The following is a 16,652-nucleotide window of genomic DNA, read 5'->3' on the forward strand; positions in this document are numbered from 1 at the left end:
GAATGCTCCGAGTGCCGCCTGCTTTACTTTATCTGCATGTCTGGGGGTGCCGGCGCATGCTACCCTGAGGGTATCCTGGAGTGTCAGGGAACAATGTGAATATGATATATATATATATATATATATATAAATATATATAGTGGCACTTGATATGCCGGCTGTCGGGATCCTGGTGCTCAGCGAGCCCGCAAGGGGCTCTTTTGCGCTCGCCCCGCTTCCGGTATACCAGTTGTCGGGATCCTGGCGCCGATATGCTGGGCGCCGGGATCCCGAGTGCCAGCATACCGTAGTAGAATATATATATATATTATATATATACACTGTACACACACACACACACACACACACACACACACACACACACACACACACGTGTTCTTAAATAATGCACAAACCTACTGTATCTAGACACAGTGATGCACATTTTATACTACTTATGTGTCAGATGTGATTTTATAGCACACTGTTCTGTTACAGATTCCCTGCATTCGGTATACTGTGTGCTGTGCGCTTATTTTTTATGTTTTAATTTCTAGTGAACACAATGGTACTTGTCCAGCATAACAATGTGTCAATGCACAATCATCCAAGCAGGTATTTTACTGTTATTACTCAATTGTTTCAGACCAGTATGTCCTTAACCAGTAGACCAAATACACTCCCAATTCATATCATGTATTGTCCGCATGTGTAAAAGGGCACTAGAGGTTAAAGTGCACTGAAAACATAAGAGCACGTATTTAAATGCCACCTGTACATTATATGTCTGCTACACCCATTTAAGAAGTTGAATAAAGTGAACTCAAAGTGTAAATGTGATTTTCTTTATATTATAATTCAGGTGGTCTTAACTCACAAGTGATATTACTATATACTGCCTTCATAATGTTCCCAATCTAGCATGCTGCAGTGTTTAGAAAGGCTAAAGCAGTGAGACCTACCTTATCGTTCTGCATGGAGGTGGCTTGTAGCTCGGTTTGCTGTTGTGTCTGATAAGTGAAAAATTAATGTGTATTTACATGAGAGCAGTAGCATAGAATTCAACCAGAGCAGAGCACATGTGTGGCTCCTAATTGTTTCTACGTATCATGTCTTTTGAGTTTGCAACAAGTTTATACATGAAGACTGCAGGATACGTTTAAATAAAATGCCCGTGAACAGGACTTTACAAGAGTGTTATTTTCATGTGTACAAAGAGCAGGGAAAATGACTAAATTATATGTGCTATGAATTACATGTATGAGGTAATGAAAATATAATATTATTACAGTAAGACGGTGTAAGGAGACATTCAGTCTACTTTGCAGATTAAAGATGACAAAACACGTCCTTGCTCAGACTCCGTACATTAGCCACCGTCGTCTGATCCATGCACCTACACATCCACAACAGGAAGGCTGCAAGTAGTACACATTATTTGCAAAAATGTCAGACTTTTGTAAGCTACGCAACCTATGGCTTTCCTTGGTCTTGCAGTTTCACCACTTCTGGAGAGTCACAGGCTGCCTAGCTATGCTTAAAGGTATTTACATTTTTAAACACAGAAGGCAACAGTTACAAACCAGAGTGAGAAAACAGTGCAGCAATCTTATACAGCTTTTCTTGAGTTCCATGTGCCGGTTTGCTCCACATGATTTCAAAAATGAAAATGACGCAAGCTGCACATTACAAAACTGTATTATTCATAGTGCAATATTGGCGTCAGCACTGAAAGGTTTCAGCAAAAACCTTGTAACATTATCACCAGCTCTCCAGGTAATATAAAAGCTGCAGAGAGTTCTAGAGGAATTGGCTAAAGGATAGCGTTGCAGGTTCTCTTCAATGTCTGCATGACATTATCATAGCATATTGCTGTGTATATAACACATGGTAGAACTAGGGCACTATATCCTTTTACTTAAAATGGGTATGCCACATGACCACTATATTTTGACGGCTTACCAACAGTAAGATGCAACTTATATAGAATAAGAATAGATACGTACTGAGAACTATTTAGAATACAAAACAAGACAATAGGCAGATGCTACCAAGACAGTTCCTTGGCATCAGCAGGCACTCATGGCACAAATTAGACGGTGGCATGAAAATAAGTATCACTCTTTATTGATATTGGTTTTTTTACAATTATCAACTATCAAATTAAATAATATTATGCTATGTAATAACTGTCAAAAAGGAAATACAGTACTTGTTTAACATCAAACCACAGATTTTACCTCATACTGGAAGGGTCATGTTTGATTTTTCCATCATGGAGGAACCTCGTGGAGATACCTCTGGAAGTGACTCCAAGCCCATAATGTGAGTTGAATGTCAGGATAAAACAGTCAAGATCCTTTACATCTGAAGCAGAAACAAGAGATTAAACCACTCTGGGCACCTGCTGGGAAAGTCTAAAATCTTTTTATCCATAAAGAACCTGTATCTCTCATTAATGTCGATGACTCATAAGGAAGTGTAAAGGAAACCTACAAATTATTAGTTCATTTCAAGTCTAAACTTCTCCCTTAGAATTAAACAGTCTCCGTAAAGGTGTGCTTATTGTTTAATGGATCATTGGGCGGATGTGTGCAGAATAATGGGCAATGGAAATGATTTCTAACTTGTCATTAAGTTTTCTTTTCAAATGCTTCCATAAACCAATATTATCTCCTGCCAGTCTGCAGTACACGCTAATAATAATAATATTAATAGCATGTATGCTCTTTCAGCCTTTTATACAAAGACGATTGTGCACACAAGACACCTAAAAAAGATCTATATATATATATATATACATACGCACACATACACCCTAGTTACCATCCCATCAAACTTATGCAACAACATAACAGTAATGTCAGTGCCGGCGGCAGTGAACACTGCCGTCTAGTAGTTGCCTGCTTGCAAAACACTTGAATTTCCCCCAAATAGGTGAGGAGCAGCGTTAGCCTTTTATTATATAGAATATAATGCAAAAATGCAGTTTAGGATCAAAAGGATGGTTGGAGACATGGGGGAGATGTACCAAACCTTCTAAGGAGGACAAGCAGAGAAGTTGCCCACAGCAACCAGCCAACTTCTAGCTATAGTATTTCTAGTACATTCTAAAAAAAATGATAGTTAGAAGCTAATTGGTTTGCTATGGACATCTTCCCCACATTTACTCTTTAGAAAGTTTAATACATCTCCCCCATGTTGATAGTTCTTTTGAATGGGTTCTTTGGGATGGGATCACTCTATGCTTGCTTAAACGAAAAAATAGATAAGGTCCATATAGAAAAAGTGATGAGTGTCTTTAGTTATATGGGCAGACAGAGCTGGTGAAGATACAATGCGAGGGAACATAATTCATAGGACAGTTAGTAAGCAGGTGGAAAGAAGAAGGGCAAATGCCTCATTCTTGGCCACAGACCAAATAATGAGAGTCAAGAAGTTGGCAGGAAATGGGGAAAAGTGTACTACCGTGTTTCCCCGATAATAAGACACTGTCTTATTATTTTTTTTCCAACAAAAAACACCATAGGGCTTATTTTCGGGGTAGGGCTTATTTTAATTAACATTGACAGCAAATTTAAAAAAAACAGGTGCCACCATGCCCCCAGTCCTGCTTTTACAGCCCCCAGTCCTCCTTTTACAGCCACCATTCCCCCAGTCCTGCTTTTACAGCCCCCCTTTTACAGCCACCATGCCCCCAGTCCTGCTTTTACAGCCCCCAGTCCTCCTTTTACAGCCACCATTCCCCCAGTCCTGCTTTTACAGCCCCCCTTTTACAGCCACCATGCCCCCAGTCCTGCTTTCACAGCCCCCAGTCCTCCTATCACAGCTACCATGCCCCCAGTCCTGCTCCTCACCTACAGCACTTTCCAGTTCCAGTTCTTCTTCTTGCTTTCTGCCAGCGCCACTGCTACTCCGCTCCCGCCGTGTACAGAAGCCGCGTGATGTGCGCGGTGACATCATGCGCAGGGCGCAATGCATCCCTGGGACTTGGAGATGGAGTCTTCAGTACTGTACAGCATCCCTCAAGCAGGGCGGCGGTGAAGGGGGTTAGCGGGGGTGGAGCTGGGGGCATTGAATTTAGTGCACGGACTCGGGTAATAAGAATTTTGATAGGGCTTATTTTCGGGGTAGGGCTTATTTTGGACCAGTTTCCAAAAGCAAGGGTAGGGCTTATTTTCAGGGTAGGGCTTATTATCGGGGAAACACGGTATGTAGATTGTTACAAAATCTCCTGACATACAGTATGCTTTCAGGAGATGTGAGTGTTGGGTGTCTGTACTGTTGGTTTAAGGCTGGGTACACATCAGACAGACATGTCGGTGGATCCACCATGACATGACAAAGTGAAAGATTCAGGTAAGTATACACACATACTGATTGGCCACTTGATGTGTTGGCCCAGCTGTGATGTCGCCCCCCACAACAAGTGGACGGCGGACAACCCTTACACACAGCCAGATGCGTCGATATATATTTAGATATATTGTCCATCGGCTGTGCTGCATAGTTGATGCGATATGTCTTTGAACGACGTCATTCACAGACATATCCGGTGTACACACCTGTCGGCGGGCTTGCAATATATCAGCCGTTTGCTTGATATATTGCCTAGTGTGTATTTAGGGCCGGCCCTACTATTACGCCAGTTATGCGGCTGAGTAAGGCACCACAGTTTAAAGGGCGCTGCAGCCCGACATACCCAGCAGCAGTTTGACACGGTCCTCTATCTGCCTCAGACACTGGTGCACAGTGGTTCCCATTCCCCCATATATCTGCTGCAGTCCCTGCAGATGGCCGGGTCATGTCAGATGTGCATGACAGCTAGGCAGCTGCTCAGGTGTGCTGTGGGGCCAGACTGAGCTAAATGACAGGCAGCCGCTGATGAGTTAACAGAGGTGTGGGTCCAGGCAGCTATTGTATCAGCCAGCGAATGGAGCTCAACCAAATGGCCGGTCTGACTGACAAGGCTCGTGGCAGGAAGAGCTGATGTAGTGGCTCAGTGTTCTCAGTCAGGCTGCTGTGCAGCTGAGAGGCTGGGCTGACTGATGAGGCAGGCAGCAGGTTGAGCCAATCCTGAGAGAAGCAGTATTAACCTGCAGTGCAGGGGGGTAAGGTGGGAAGTACCACTGACAGAGGGGCCGCTGGTGCTGACGACCGTATCTGCAGCCTGCTTCTCGCTCACAGGCAAATGTCTGCCTGTGCATGTGTGACGGTAAGAAGCAGCCTGGGATCATCAGCACCAGTGGTTCCCTCTGTCAGTTGCTCATTAGATCCAGGTGCAAGAAGGAGGCATGCCGGTTGTATGCCCCCCCCCCCCCCCTTCCAGGGAACATCGGTCCAGACAAAGGGGGTAATTCCGAGTTAGCACAGCTCCGATCATGTTTCCAGACTTGCGGGGGACACCCAGCACAGGGCTAGTCCGCCCCGCATGTCAGTGCCCCCCCCCCCCCCCCCCGCACAAATACAAAAGCATCGCACAGCGGCGATGCTCTTGTATTTGTGGAGTAACTCCCGGCCAGCGCAGCTCCTGCGGCTGGCCGGGAGTTGTGTGTCGCTGCTGCTGGCCGCAGCGGCTGCGTGAGACGTCACGCAGCCGGCGCGCCATGCCCCCCCAATGGTCCAGCCATGCCTGCATTGGCCGGACCGCGCCTACTAAACGGCGGTTTAAGCCGCCGTTCAGCCCCCTCCCGCCCAGCGACCGCCTCTGTCTCAGAGGCGATCGCTGGGCAACGACGACTGCCGGCGCATGCGCAGTTCTGACCCGATCGCTGCGCTGCGACAAGCTGCAGTGAGCGATCGGGTCGGAATGACCCCCAAGTAGTAGTTCTGCTCCCTCTCCTGACTCTGTATGTTGCCACACCCCAAAGTCTCTGACAGCTCCTTCCTTATCCCTTGCCCCCGCTTCCCCTAGTGAGGCAAGACAGAGGCACTCAGAAGATGTTCCCCAGCTGTGTCTCTGTTTCTACCCCACCACTACCCTCTGTCTTTGCTCCTCTACCCTCTGTGCCTTAGCTCCTTTTGTCCTATGTGCCTCTGCCACTCCCCTCTGTGCCTCTGCATTTGCCTCACCCCACCGTGTGTGCCACTGCCCCTTTCCCTATCTGCACCTCTGCTAACTCCTGCTGTGTGCTTCTGCCACCCCCATCCCCTCTGTGGCTGGTGGCTGCCATATGTGGCGAATACCATGTCCAGGGCCACTTAATTCATCTGATGGCAGGTGATCACAATTTTCCATTGATCGTTTTCTTTTTTTCATTGTGTGTGCATATAATAAGATTTTACTTCCCGATTAATCTATTTCTCGTAGTCCGTAGTGGATGCTGGGGACTCCGTAAGGACCATGGGGAATAGACGGGCTCCGCAGGAGACAGGGCACTTTAAGAAAGAATTTGCATACTGGTGTGCTCTGGCTCCTCCCTCTATGTCCCTCCTCCAGACCTCAGTTAGAGAAACTGTGCCCGGAAGAGCTGACAGTACAAGGAAAGGATTTTGGAATCCAGGGCAAGACTCCTACCAGTCACACCAATCACACCGTATAACTTGTGATAAACTTACCCAGTTAACAGTATGAACAACAACGGAGCATCAGACCAACCCTGATGCAACCACAACATAACCCTTATTTAAGCAATAACTATATACAAGTATTGCAGAAGAAGTCCGCACTTGGGACGGGCGCCCAGCATACACTACGGACTACGAGAAATAGATTTACCGGTAAGTAAAATCTTATTTCTCTGACGTCCTAGTGGATGCTGGGGACTCCGTAAGGGCAATGGGGAATAGCGGGCTCCGCAGGAGACTGGGCACTCTAAAGAAAGATTTAGTACTACCTGGTGTGCACTGGCTCCTCCCTCTATGCCCCTCCTCCAGACCTCAGTTAGAATCTGTGCCCGGACAGAGCTGGGTGCTTTTAGTGAGCTCTCCTGAGCTTGCTAATAAGAAAGTATTTTAGTTAGGTTTTTTATTTTCAGAGAGCTTCTGCTGGCAACAGACTCTCTGCTACGAGGGACTGAGGGGAGAGAAGCAAACCTACTAACTGCGGATAGGTTGCGCTTCTTAGGCTACTGGACACCATTAGCTCCAGAGGGATCGAACACAGGACCTGACCTTGTCGTCCGTTCCCGGAGCCGCGCCGCCGTCCCCCTCGCAGAGCCAGAAGACAGAAGCCGGCAAAAGCGGAGAAGACATCGAAATCGGCGGCAGAAGACTCCTGTCTTCACATGAGGTAGCGCACAGCACTGCAGCTGTGCGCCATTGCGCCCACACTAACCCACACACTCCGGTCACTGTAGGGTGCAGGGTGCAGGGTGCAGGGGGGGGCGCCCTGGGCAGCAATTGTTACCTCCTGGCGAATGCTGCATATAAACAGTGGCACACTGTTATATGTATGAGCCCCCGCCATTTATTTTACAAAAAATCGCGGGACAGAAGCCCGCCGCTGAGGGGGCGGGGCCTTCTTCCTCAGCACTCACCAGCACCATTTTCCTGCCACAGCTCCGCTGAGAGGAAGCTCCCCAGGCTCTCCCCTGCAGAATCACGGTAGAGGGGTAAAAAAGAGAGGGGGGGCACATAAATTTAGGCGCATTAATCATTATACAGCAGCTACTGGGTAAACACTAAGTTACTGTGTAATCCCTGGGTTATATAGCGCTGGGGTGTGTGCTGGCAAACTCTCTCTCTGTCTCTCCAAAAGGCCTTTTGGGGTCCTGTCCTCATTTAGAGCTTCCCCTGTGTGTGTGGTGTGTCGGTACGCGTGTGTCGACATGTTTGCTGAAGAGGGCTATGTGGAGGCAGAGCAAGTGCAGTTGACTGACGTGTCGGTGCCGACACCTGATTGGATGGATATGTGGAAGGTGTTAAATGATAATGTAAACTCCTTACATAAAAGGTTGGATACCTCGGGTCAGTCAGGGTCTCAACCCATGCCTGATCCTACAGCGCAGAGGCCCTCAGGGTCTCAAAAGCGCCCACTATCCAAAATGGTTGACACAGATGTCGACACGGATTCTGACTCCAGTGTCGACGACGATGATGCAAAATTGCAACCAAAAATGACAAAAGCTATACGTTATATGATTATAGCGATGAAGGCTGTTTTACACATATCAGAGGTGAACCCTGCCCCTGACAAGAGGGTTTATATGTATGGGGAGAAAAAGCAAGAGGTGACTTTTCCCCCTTCACATGAGTTAAATGAGTTATGTGAAACAGCGTGGGATTCCCCAGATAAGAAAGTCCTGATTTCCAAAAGGTTACTTATGGCGTACCCTTTCCCGCCTGAGGACAGGGTGCGCTGGGAATCCTCCCCTAGGGTAGATAAAGCTCTGACACGCTTATCTAAGAAGGTGGCCCTGCCGTCACAGGATACGGCCACCCTAAAGGATCCTGCAGATAGAAAGCAGGAAAGTATCCTGAAATCTGTTTATACACATTCAGGGACTCTATTGAGGCCGGCAATTGCGTCGGCATGGATGTGTAGTGCTGTAGCAGTGTGGACAGATAATCTGTCTTGAGGAAATGAATACCTTAGACAGGGATACTATTATGCTGACCCTGGGGCATATAAAAGACACTGTCCTATATATGAGGGATGCCCAGAGGGACATTTGCCTACTGGGCTCTAGAATTAATGCAATGTCAATTTCTGCCAGAAGGGTCCTGTGGACTTGGCAGTGGACAGGTGATGCCGACTCCAAAAAACACATGGAGGTGTTACCTTACAAGGGTGAGGAATTGTTTGGGGACGGTCTCTCGGACCTGGTTTCCACAGCTACTGCTGGGAAGTCAAACTTTTTGCCATATATTCCCCCACAACCGAAGAAAGCACCGTATTACCAAATGCAGTCCTTTCGCGCACAAAGAAGCAAGAAGGTCAGAGGTGCTTCCTTTCTTGCTAGAGGCAGGGGCAGAGGGAAAAAGCTGCACCTTACAGCTAGTTCCCAGGAACAGAAGTCCTCCCCGGCTTCCACTAAATCCACCGCATGACGCTGGGGCTCCACGGGTGGAGCCAAGAGTGGTGGGGGCGCGTCTCCGACATTTCAGCCACCAGTGGGTTCGCTCACAGGTGGATCCCTGGGCTATACAAATTGTGTCTCAGGGATACAAGCTGGAATTCGAGGTGATGCCCCCTCAACGTTACCTAAAATCGGCCCTGCCAGCTTCCCCCATAGAAAGGGAAGTAGTGGTAGCAGCGATTCACAAGCTATTTCTCCAGCAGGTGGTGGTAAAGGTTCCCCTTCCTCAACAGGGGAAGGGATACTATTCCACAATGTTTGTGGTACCGAAACCGAACGGTTCGGTCAGACCTATATTAAATTTAAAGTCCCTGAACATTTATCTGAAAAGATTCAAGTTCAAAATGGAATCGCTCAGAGCGGTCATTGCAAGCCTGGAAGAGGGGGATTTTATGGTGTCTCTGGACATCAAGGATGCTTACTTGCATGTCCCCATTTATCCGCCTCATCAGGAGTACCTCAGATTTGTGGTACAGGACTGTCATTACCAATTCCAGACGTTGCCGTTTGGTCTGTCCACGGCACCGAGAATATTTACCAAGGTAATGGCAGAAATGATGGTGATCCTGAGAAAGCAGGGAGTCACAGTTATCCCATACTTGGACGATCTCCTCATAAAGGCGAGGTCGAGGGAGCAGTTGCAGATCAGCGTAGCGCACTCACAGGAGGTGTTGCAACAGCATGGCTGGATTCTGAATATCCCAAAGTCGCAGCTGATTCCTACAACGAGTCTGCCCTTTCTGGGCATGATTCTGGACACAGACCAGAAGAAGGTGTTTCTCCCGACAGAGAAGGCTCAAGAGCTTGTGACTCTAGTCAGAGACCTCTTAAAACCAAAACAGGTGTCGGTGCATCACTGCACGCGAGTCCTGGGAAAGATGGTGGCATCATACGAGTCCATTCCCTTCGGCAGGTTCCATGCGAGGATCTTTCAATGGGATCTGTTGGACAAATGGTCCGGATCGCATCTTCAGATGCATCGGCTGATCACCCTGTCCCCCAGGGCCAGGGTGTCTCTTCTGTGGTGGCTACAGAGTGCTCACCTTCTCGAGGGCCGCAGATTCGGCATACAGGACTGGGTCCTGGTGACCACGGATGCGAGCCTCCGAGGGTGGGAGGCAGTCACTCAGGGAAGAAACTTCCAAGGGTTGTGGTCAAGTCAGGAAACTTGTCTGCACATAAATATCCTGGAACTAAGGGCCATATTCAACGCCCTGAGTCAAGCGGAGCCCCTGCTTCGCAACCAACCGGTGCTGATTCAGTCAGACAACATCACCGCGGTGGCTCATGTAAACCGCCAGGGCGGCACAAGAAGCAGAGTCGCGATGGCGGAAGCCACCAGGATTCTTCGGTGGGCGGAGAATCACGTACAAGCACTGTCAGCAGTGTTCATTCCGGGAGTGGACAACTGGGAAGCAGACTTCCTCAGCAGGCACGACCTCCACCCGGGAAAGTGGGGACTTCATCAAGAAGTCTTCATTCAGATTACAGATCAATGGGAACTGCCACAGGTAGACATGATGGCATCCCGTCTCAACAAAAAGCTGCAACGGTATTGCGCCAGGTCAAGAGACCCTCAGGCGATAGCTGTGGACGCCCTGGTAACACCGTGGGTGTTCCAGTCGGTCTATGTGTTCCCTCCTCTTCCTCTCATACCCAAGGTACTGAGAATCGTAAGAAGAAGAGGAGTGAGAACAATACTCATTGTTCCGGATTGGCCGAGAAGACCTTGGTACCCGGAATTGCAAGAAATGCTCACAGAGGACCCATGGCCTCTGCCTCTCAGACAGGACCTGTTGCAACAGGGGCCCTGCCTGTTCCAAGACTTACCGCGGCTGCGTTTGACGGCATGGCGGTTGAACGCCGGATCCTAGCAGAAAAAGCATTCCGGAGGAAGTTATTCCTACGCTGATAAAGGCTAGGAAGGACGTGACAGCAAAGCATTATCACCGCATATGGCAAAAATATGTTGCTTGGTGTGCGGCCAGGAAGGCCCCTACAGAGGAATTCCAACTGGGCAGATTTCTGCACTTTCTACAGTCTGGATTTACTTTGGGCTTGAAGTTGGGATCCATAAAGGTCCAGATTTCGGCCCTATCCATTTTCTTTCAAAAGGAACTGGCGTCTCTTCCTGAAGTTCAGACGTTTGTTAAGGGAGTGCTGCATATTCAGCCTCCTTTTGTGCCACCGGTGGCACCTTGGGATCTCAACGTGGTGTTGGGTTTCCTAAAATCCCACTGGTTTGAACCACTTAAGACCGTGGAGCTAAAGTATCTCACGTGGAAGGTGGTCATGCTATTGGCATTAGCTTCGGCTAGGCGTGTGTCAGAATTGGCGGCTTTGTCATGTAAAAGCCCCTATCTGGTTTTTCATATGGACAGGGCGGAATTGAGGACTCGTCCCCAATTTCTGCCAAAGGTGGTGTCATCTTTTCATTTGAACCAACCTATTGTAGTGCCTGCGGCTACTCGTGACTTGGAGGGTTCCAGGTTACTAGATGTAGTCAGGGCTTTGAAGATTTATGTAGCCCGAACGGCTGGAGTCTGGAAAACTGACTCGCTGTTTATCCTTTATGCCCCCAACATGTTGGGTGCTCCTGCTTCAAAGCAAACCGTTGCCCGCTGGATCTGTAACACGATTCAGCAGGCTCATTCTGCGGCTGGATTGCCGCATCCAAAATCAGTGAAAGCCCATTCCACAAGGAAGGTGGGCTCTTCTTGGGCGGCTGCCCGAGGGGTCTCGGCATTACAGCTTTGCCGAGCTGCTACTTGGTCGGGTTCAAACACATTTGCAAAATTCTACAAGTTTGATACCCTGGCTGAGGAGAACCTTGTGTTTGCTCATTCGGTGCTGCAGAGTCATCCGCACTCTCCCGCCCGTTTGGGAGCTTTGGTATAATCCCCATGGTCCTTACGGAGTCCCCAGCATCCACTAGGACGTCAGAGAAAATAAGATTTTACTATACCTTCCTTGTGGAGTGGGCCTTTACTGATTTTGGAAACGGCAAACCAGCCGCAGAATGAGCCTGCTGAATCGTGTTACAGATCCAGCGAGCAATAGTTTGCTTTGAAGCAGGAGCACCCAACTTGTTGGATGCATACAGGATAAACAGCGACTCAGTTTTCCTGACTCTAACCGTTCTGGCTACATAAACCTTCAAAGCCCTGACCACATCAAGCAACTCGGAATCCTCCAAGTCACGAGTAGCCACAGGCACCACAATAGGTTGGTTCATATGAAAAGATGACACCACTTTTGGCAGAAATTGTGGACGGGTCCGCAATTCTGCCCTGTCCATATGGAAAACCAGATAGGGGCTTTTATGTGACAAAGCCGCTAATTCTGACACACGCCTAGCTGAAGCCAAGGCTAATAGCATGACCACCTTCCACGTGAGAAATTTTAACTCCACGGTTTTGAGTGGCTCAAACCAGTGTGACTTCAGGAAACTCAACACCACGTTAAGATCCCAAGGTGCCACTGGAGGCACAAAAGGGGGCTGAATATGCATTACTCCCTTTACAACGTCTGAACTTCAGGAAGAGAAGCCAGTTCTTTTTGAAAGAAAATGGATAGGGCCGAAATCTGGACCTTAATGGAACCCAATTTCAGGCCCAAAGTCACTCCCGACTGTAGGAAGTGAAGGAAAACGGCCCAGCTGGAATTCCTCCGTAGGGGCATTCCTGGCCTCACACCAAGCAACATATTTTCACCATATACGGTGATAATGTTGAGCCGTCACATCCTTCCTAGCCTCTATCAGCGTAGGAATGACCTCATCCGGAATGCCTTTTTCTGCTAGGATCCGGCGTTCAACCACCATGCCGTCAAACGCAGCCGCGGTAAGTCTAGGAACAGACAGGGCCCCTGTTGCACAAGTCCTGTCATAGAGGCAGAGGCCACAGGTCCTCTGTGAGCATTTCTTGCAGATCTGGATACCAAGTGCTTCTTGGCCAATCCGGAGCAAAGAGTATTGTTCTCACTCCTCTTTTCCTTATGATTCTCAGCACCTTGGGTACGAGAGGAAGAGGAGGAAATACATAGACCGACGGGAACACCCACGGTGTCACTAATGCGTACACAGCTATCGCCTGAGGGTCTCTTGACCTGGCGCAATATCTCTGCAGCTTTTTGTTGAGGCGGGATGCCAACATGTCCACCTGTGGCAGTTCCCACCGACTTGCAATCTGCATGAAGACTTCTTGATGAAGTCCCCACTCTCCCGGGTGGAGGTCGTGCCTACTGAGGAAGTCTACTTCCCAGTTGTCCACTCCCGGAATGAACACTGCTGACAGTGCGCTTACGTGATTCTCCGCCCAGCGAAGAATTCTGGTGGCTTTTACCATCGCCACCCTGCTCCTTGTGCCGCCTTGGCGGTTTACATGAGCCACTGCGGTGATATTGTCTGACTGAATCAGAACCGGTTGGTCGCGAAGCAGGGTCTCCGCTTGACTTAGGGCGTTGTATATGGCCCTTTGTTCCAGGATATTGATGTGAAGGCAAGTCTCCTGCCTTGACCACAGCCCTTGGAAATTTCTTCCCTGTGTGACTGCCCCCCACCCTCGGAGGCTTGCATCCGTGGTCACCAGGACCCAGTCCTGAATGCCGAATCTGCGACCTTCGAGAAGGTGAGCACTCTGCAGCCACCACAGGAGAGACACCCTGGCCCTGTGGGATAGGGTGATTAATCTGAAGATGTGATCCGGACCACTTGTCCAGTAAGTCCCATTGGAAGGTCCTCGCATGAAACCTGCCGAAGGGAATGGCCTCGTATGATGCCACCCTCCTTCCCAGGACTCGAGTGCAGTGATGCACTGACACCTGTTTTGGTTTTAATAGATTCCTGACCAGTGTCACGAGCTCCTGAGCTCTCTCTATCGGGAGATAAACCCTTTTCTGGTCTGTGTCTAGGATCATGCCTTGGAGAGGCAGATGAGCTGTAGGAACCAACTGCGACTTTGGAATATATAGAATCCAGCCGTGTTGCCGTTACACTTCCAGAGAAAGTGATACGCTGCTCAGCAACTGCTCTCTTGATCTCGCTTTTATGAGGAGATCGTCCAAGTACGTGATAATAGTGACACCTTGCTTCCGCAGGAGCACCATCATTTCCGCCATTACCTTGGCGAATATTCTCAAGGCCGTGGAGAGACCAAACGGCAACGTCTGAAATTGGTAATGACAATCCCGTACCGCAATTCTGAGGTACGCCTGATGAGGTGGATAAATGGGGACATGAAGGTAAGCATCCTTTATGTCCCGAGTCACCATAAAATCTCCCCCTTTCAGGCTTGCAATGACCGCTCTTAGCGATTCCATCTTGAACTTGAACCTTTTCAGGTATATGTTCAGGGATTTTAAATTCAATATGGGTCTGACCGAACCGTCTGGTTTCGGGACTACAACATGGTCGAATAATAACCCCCTCCTTGTTGAAGGAGAGGAACCTTGACCACCACCTGTTGAAGACACAATTTGTGAATTGCAGTTAACACTGTTTCCCTCTCGTGGGGGGAAGCCCGCAGGGCCGTCGGTGAGAGGGCATCTTCTCAAAGTCCAGCTTGTATCCCTGAGACACAATATCTATTGACCAGGGATCTAACAGGGAGTGAACCCACTTGTGGCTGAACTTACGAAGGCGTGCCCCCACCGGGCCTAGCTCCGCCTGTGGAGCCCCAGCGACATGCGGTGGATTTTTGTAGAGGCCGGGGAGGACTTCTGTTCCTGTGAACTAGCTGTGTTGTGCAGCTTCTTTCCTCTGCCCCCGCATCTGGCAAGAAAGGACGCATCTCGGACTTTCTTGTTTCTTTATTCGAAAGGCTGCATTTGATAATGTCGTGCTTTCCTAGGCTGTGCAGGAATATAAGGCAAAATATCAGAATTACCAGCTATAGCTGTGGAGACCAGGTCAGAGAACCCTTCTCCACACAATCCTCAGCCTTCCATATGCCTCTTAAGTCGGCATCATCTGTCCATTGCATATTCTACAGGACACGTCAAGCAGAAATCGACATAGCTTTGACTCTAGGACCCAGTATACTCATGTCTCTTTGGGCATGCTTTATATATACATATCTCTTAAGACAGCATCTTTAATATATATATATCTCTATATATACATATGTATATCTATATACATACTAGGGACTCAATCTTAGAGATGAGCGGGTTCGGTTCCTCGGAAACCGAACCCGCCCGAACTTTATGTTTTTTTACACGGGTCCGAGCGACTCGGATCTTCCCGCCTTGCTCGGTTAACCCGAGCGCGCCCGAACGTCATCATCCCGCTGTCGGATTCTCGCGAGGCTCGGATTCTATCGCGAGACTCGGATTCTATATAAGGAGCCGCGCGTCGCCGCCATTTTCACACGTGCATTGAGATTCATAGGGAGAGGACGTGGCTGGCGTCCTCTCCGTTTATAGAGAAGAGAGTGAGACTAGAGTAGAGAGAGACACAGTAGTAATTTTGGGGAGCATTAGGAGGAGTACTACTACTTGCTGAAGTGATAGATAGATAGTGTGACTGTATAATGTATATCTGACTTGTGGGGGAGACACTGACAGTGGGGAGCAGTTAGAGTCTGAGAGCAGGACTCAGGAGTACATATAACGTACAGTGCACACTTTTGCTGCCAGAGTGCCACACTGCCATTGTGACCACACTGACCACCAGTATAATATATATTGTGATTGTCTGCTTAGGAGTACTACTTGCAAGTTGCTGATAGTGTGACCAGTGACCTGACCACCAGTTTAATAATCACCACCAGTTTAATATATATATATATATATATATATATATATATATATATAATATATATATAATATTGTATACCACCTACCCGTTTTTCTCTGACGTCCTAAGTGGATGCTGGGGACTCCGTAAGGACCATGGGGAATAGCGGCTCCGCAGGAGACAGGGCACAAAAGTAAAAGCTTTAGGATCAGGTGGTGTGCACTGGCTCCTCCCCCTATGACCCTCCTCCAAGCCTCAGTTAGGTTTTTGTGCCCGGCCGAGAAGGGTGCAATCTAGGTGGCTCTCCTAAAGAGCTGCTTAGAGTAAAAGTTTTGTTAGGTTTTTTATTTTCAGTGAGTCCTGCTGGCAACAGGCTCACTGCAACGAGGGACTTAGGGGAGAAGAAGTGAACTCACCTGCGTGCAGGATGGATTGGCTTCTTAGGCTACTGGACACTAGCTCCAGAGGGACGATCACAGGTACAGCCTGGATGGGTCACCGGAGCCGCGCCGCCGACCCCCTTGCAGATGCTGAAGAGAGAAGAGGTCCAGAAATCGGCGGCTGAAGACTTCCCAGTCTTCTTAAGGTAGCGCACAGCACGGCAGCTGTGCGCCATTGCTCTCAGCACACTTCACACCAACGGTCACTGAGGGTGCAGGGCGCTGGGGGGGGCGCCCTGGGCAGCAATGAAAGTACCTATGCTGGCTAAAAATACATCACATATAGCCTCTGGGGCTATATGGATGTATTTAACCCCTGCCAGGTTGTCAGAAAAACGGGAGAAGAAGCCCGCCGAAAAGGGGGCGGGGCCTATTCTCCTCAGCACACAGCGCCATTTTCCTACACAGCTCCGCTGCTAGGAAGGCTCCCAGGCTCTCCCCTGCACTGCACTACAGAAACAGGGTTAAAACAGAGAG

The 16,652-nt window shown here is 48.8% G+C and overlaps 2 protein-coding genes across 10 annotated transcripts in view; one reads left to right on the forward strand and one right to left on the reverse strand.

Annotated features, from left to right (window-relative positions):
• The window catches only part of GPR87 (G protein-coupled receptor 87), a 29,780-nt gene extending 27,276 nt beyond the window's left edge, over positions 1-2,504 (reverse strand). The window contains exons 1-2 of one of the 2 annotated variants that reach the window (XM_063916063.1): positions 2,220-2,504; positions 942-989 (exon numbers count right to left, since the gene is read on the reverse strand). The gene's annotated coding sequence lies outside the window, so the exon portion shown is untranslated. The remainder of the gene's footprint in view (positions 1-941; positions 990-2,219) is intronic. The other variant, XM_063916064.1, reaches the window with a different exon arrangement.
• Positions 1-16,652, forward strand: part of MED12L (mediator complex subunit 12L) — a 1,138,385-nt gene that overhangs the window by 518,589 nt on the left and 603,144 nt on the right. The window lies entirely within an intron of this gene.

This window comes from Pseudophryne corroboree, chromosome 4 (genome assembly GCF_028390025.1).
Source record: "Pseudophryne corroboree isolate aPseCor3 chromosome 4, aPseCor3.hap2, whole genome shotgun sequence".
In the NCBI taxonomy this organism is placed as follows: domain Eukaryota; kingdom Metazoa; phylum Chordata; class Amphibia; order Anura; family Myobatrachidae; genus Pseudophryne; species Pseudophryne corroboree.